General features: G+C 44.0%; 1 protein-coding gene across 1 annotated transcript in view; it reads left to right on the top strand.

Annotated features, from left to right (window-relative positions):
- The window catches only part of LOC123522470 (zinc finger protein 343-like), a 96,545-nt gene that overhangs the window by 81,331 nt on the left and 10,134 nt on the right, over positions 1-5,080 (top strand). The window lies entirely within an intron of this gene.

Raw genomic sequence — 5,080 nt, 5'->3', positions numbered from 1 at the left:
ATGCATTTGGAGATATTGTATTGGAAAAGAATATGGACTACACTGGGGCTTCCAGAAAGAAGTACAGCTAAAATGCTCTTTTGAGCACCTGGTCTTTTTGTCCCATACGCACTGCTTCCTAAACAGGAAGCAATCCAGTACCACATCTATGTGCTCAACCGGGTGGACCACTTCTGGGTCTAACTGGAGGGGGCTTCTCAATGTGGGCTCTCTGGAGAGCAGCAACACCACTGTGTTGCCATGCACAGCGTGGACTGCTGCCCTTAATGAGGAACTGAACTGTGGCTTCCCCGAGACCCAGCCCTTCCACATGGCATCCCTGGAGCCCCAGTTGCTCCGTCACTCCAAAACCCACATCAGAGGCAGCCTGCTGTTCTCAAGCAGTATGAACAGCTGTGCAAGTGCTTGTCCTACTGCTTCAAGCATTGCAAGTTTTGGTGGGCCATCAAAGGAGCCCAGCTAAGCTTCTCCTCTTTCAGAACACAACAGGGTGACCTTTCACCACCTGTGTGACAGTCTGGTGGGAGAGAGACCAGAAGTGCATTGCAACTCAAAAGCAGGAGCAATTTGCCCTGAGTACCCTGTAGTACCACGTGGACTCCCAGACAACCCTGTGTGAGTAGAGCCCCTGGTGCACACTTAGCTGAGTGGACTGGACACTACCTAGTATGTGCCTGCAGCTCACTCTGCCACTCCCCTTGCATAAGACCTCAGACCTTGTGATAGTCTGGGTAGGCTAGAGAAACAAATCCTGGGAGACTAAAATATGTGTAAGAGCTTTATATAAAAGTGTAATTGTATATTAACATTCCAGCCCAGTCCAAGTCTGTAAGTCCAATATTAGCCCATATGTCCAATACCAGTCTATGAATTTCTCTTCAGACTCACGCAACCCATGCAATGACACTGAATGCAGAAAGATTATACAGGCCACTAGGTGGAGTCTTATGGATCCAGTGGCGTTGGAAGCATCTCAGCACTGGCATGGGTCTCCATGTGGCTCCTCCAACTCCAGGGCTCTGGCTCTATCAGCATGTAGCTCCAGGTGGCTTGTCAAAAGGAATGGCTTGCAGGGAGACAAGCAGAGAGACCATTTCCTGCCTTTAGTGAGCTATTTACCGCCATAGCGCATCCAAATGAAGTCATCAAGCAGCGACTTGACAGGCTAAACCCCACCCCTTCACTCTGAAGTCTCATGTTGGCACCAGATTAACAATGCACGTGCATGAGAGCTGCCTGAGCCACCCAAATCCAGGCCAGTGACAGGAACACTCTCCAGCACAGTGGAAGTATGATGGACACTACAGTGAACATTGAAGGGGAGAGGTTGGAGTGAGACCCCAAATCTGGTGGGAGGAATGTGGGCCAGGAGGTTGATAAAGAACCATCTCCAACCCTTCTGCACTCAGCTACCTTGGGCACAGACACTACCTACAAGCTGGGCAACTCAAACCAGAGGACCTGGACTTACAGAGGGCCCCACAAAAGGCACAGCTGAGACTCAGCTTTAGCTGTCACCAGGCTGGAGTGGGGTCTTTGTGTTGCTGTTATTTCTTGATTTTTCAGAACAAAACCCAGAATATTGACTTAAGAAAAGGTATATGATTTTCAAACAATAATTTATTGGAATTAAAAAAAAAAGGCCAAACAAAATCATAAAAATAAAATTCTGGAGAGACCTCGCCTCACCTATTTCGAGTATCTGCCTCTGGTTAGTCAGTTTTTTGTACAGTGGTGGCATGTGTTGCTGTGATGGGGAAGGTTATGTGACTGGTATTTTAAATCCCTGCAGGGTCACCCAAAGTAACCATGTTTCAGCAGTTTCCAGACTATGAAGAAATGGGCTGTCTACTTCTGAGGAAGTCGTCACTGAAAACCATGGGTATGGCACTGAAACATGATTCTGAAAACCTTCTGGATAGAAGAGCACTGTTAGAAATGTTGCCAGAATATGCCCCCTAATTGGTTGGCCTTTATGTTTTTTCCTGTTGTACTCTTCAGGATTGCTTCCTTTTCTTTGATGTTGCTAAATTTGACTGTGTCGTGGTGATTTTGAGGATCAATTCTGTTGAATAGTTACTTTTGGTTGTCAATATTAGGAAATTCTTTAACAGTTCTTTATTTGGTTTTTCTATACTTAATATCTCTTCTGAGATATTTACCAATTGTATGTTGTTTCTTTTGTTAATGTCCCTTAGAGTTCCTCGGTTTTCTTTACTTTGGGGGTCATTTTTATAGCTTAATCTTGTGTCTTGGTCTCAAAATGTCAAGATCAGACTCTTGATGCCATTGTTTCAATCTTTCTGTTTTGTATCAAAAAAGTATCCAATTCTAGTATCTTCGCATTTGCCTTTGGATTCCTATTTGCAGTTGTCCAATTGTAGCTTCCGTTGGTCATATTAGTCTTTCAGAGAATTCCTGAGTTCTTGTACAGCCTCCTGTTTTCTCTCTACTGTCATCAAAATTTTCCTTCAACCACTTAAAGTACAGATCAATGTTTAATCGCCCTCACGGGAGGGCCCCAGGCCCTCTCCTCCTCTAGGTACACCTCTCATTACACATCTGTATGCATTCCCGTGAACTGCTTTTCCTGTTCCTGCAAATGGGCAGAAATTGTCATTTTTTGAGACATAGTGTTATTGGTTTTATTGTTCCTGAGTACAATCAATCCCCACATTTTGTGGAACATGGATCCTCAAGAGTGGCCAGGTAGTTTGGCACTCGCCTACCCCCAGGTGGAATCAAAGGCAGAAAACAAATTTAAAATCGTCTCTATCAAATTCCCTTTCAGGGCTGGCTCCCAAGTTGTCAGGGCGTGCCAGGTAATGATCCCTAAGACTAACACAATGGGGGAGAGTAGCGACTATTCACAACACTGCCTACCAGACCTGTGTTTCCAGGCTCTGTATGTCAGTTGTCACTTTCATTTGGCCATAGGTCTGCAGGCAGGTGTCAGCCCACAAAATTCTACACACATCACCCACCCCCAGGGGCAGTCTGTTCTGTCACAGTCTAATCCCCAGAGTTCCAGGTGGGGTTGGAAGTCCACTACTGACCTAAATATTCTATATCCAGGTAGCATGCAGAGTGGAAAGGAACCTTCGCACACCAGGGAACAAAAACTCCAGCCCAATTTTAAACTCACATCCCACCCTCCCAACACACAAACTATGTTAGTGGGGGAACGGTGATAATTAGTCACAGGCGAGGAGGCGGCCAGCAGGGGCAGGTCCTGTCATACTGCCAGGGAGCAGAATCTGGGGTTCTTGGTAGTGCTCTTTGTGCCAATTCCTTCCATTGAGACGCAAACATGCAACCAACAGATGTTCACATTCCAATAGGGAGGTCCAGAACCCAGGCTGCTCAAAGCTGAGCTCGGTTTTCAAAGTTTTCCTGGATGAAGGATAAAACAAAGGCTCTGCCTACATGACCATATTGGATTCTCCTGCTGTGGGGCTGTTTTCCTCTTTGGCATACATAGCCATTCCCAGACCTCCCCACGCACCTTCACTGCCCTATGCTGCTTATGCAAAAAATAAAATGTTTCCCGTGGGACAGTTCTTTGGTCTGCAGGCTTCTCTGAAACAAGCAGCTCAGGCGATATCAAGGTCACATGACTGAGTAGCAAAAACCTGCAAAAAACATTCTCATCTTCTGGACCCCACATAGTTGCATTCGATTCCCTTCTATTCCAAGGCACATGTGCGCTCAGATAACCAGGTTTCTCTTGCTCACTTTTTCAGTCTCCTCAAGTTTTGTTTGGCACCGTTTAGAAAACCTGTTATTTTGATTAAGCACCCTTTTCCATTTTTACGAGGTCATTTGATTCAAGAGCGACAACTACTGACTCTTTGCCGATGTTACTTTTTGCATAGAGACTGGGCAATCACACTAGGTAATCGTATTTTCATAAAATTTGGGTCAATGTGAGCCTTAAAGTAAAAGTAAACCAGATTCATGCATAACCGGTTCATAGACAAACAGATGGATTTTGGGCTTCCCCTTACCTGTAGCTCCAGTTCAAGAACAGTTAGTTTTGATAACATGGGGCTGCTTGTTATTCGCCTTCATGAAAGATCACTCAAGAAGGGTGTTTTAGCAAAATGTGGTAAAGAAAGCAGATGGTGGCGTCTATCAATTGGAATAGGGTCTGGGTTTTAAAGGCTTGTACTCAAACAAGCAGCCATCTAAGTGAGGAGTCAATTAAGTCCATATGGAAGCAGCACACCAGTCTCTGTGATCCAAATACGATGGATGAAGGGAAAAATATCAGAGCTTAAATTGCAAACACCTGATTTATAGAAGGCTACAGAGACAGTGGGAGCCCAAAATTCATCTGCAGAGTATCGTTAAATCGCTGCCAGATCCCTTCCAGCCACAGCACAGGCAAGGGATTCAAGCATCACTTTGACTACCAGATAGGTTATTGTAAATTTATGGGGGATCAAACACGGTATAATTTGCCACTTAGTTGACCTCCATCTTGACCCAACCTGAATCTGATCTAGGCTCAAGTATTTCTTGCTTGTTGGACAAAAACTTCTTCCATGGTGGGAAGTCCTTTCTATTTTTATGTTTTCTATCATTATTGCTGGGTTTCCCAGTTTGTGAAGCACAAAAGGAGTAGCTGCATAGAGATAATAACTGATGCAATGGTTTATTGGGGACATGGGGTGGGGAGATAGGAGGGTGGTGGAATCTGGGGAGAAAACAATCTGGGAGGCACTGGAACCAATTGTGATTATGTATATAAAATCCATTTAAAAAGCGATTTATTTAACCATGGAGGTGTATGATTTGTGAATACTGTATCAAGAGAACCATTAAAAAAGGGCTGACATGTTAAAAATGTAGCCAATGTCATTGAACAATATGTATAGAAATTGTTTAATGGGAACCTAGTTTGCTATGTAAACTTTCACCAAAATACAATAAAATATATTTTAAAAAAATACTGGTATGAGTCAACCAATTGTTTACATGCAAAAGATTCCAATCTCAAATATAATTTAAAGAACATTTATTAAGTCTTAAAAGGAACAAAGACACATCATCCTGACAAGGGAGAGCATTAGCAGGA

Source organism: Echinops telfairi, unplaced genomic scaffold (assembly GCF_000313985.2).
Source record: "Echinops telfairi isolate 266 unplaced genomic scaffold, ASM31398v2 ScPeMD7_7413;HRSCAF=8451, whole genome shotgun sequence".
Lineage (NCBI taxonomy): Eukaryota > Metazoa > Chordata > Mammalia > Afrosoricida > Tenrecidae > Echinops > Echinops telfairi.
The sequence above is the reverse complement of the archived record's forward strand: the minus strand, read 5'-3'. Positions and strand labels throughout refer to the sequence as shown.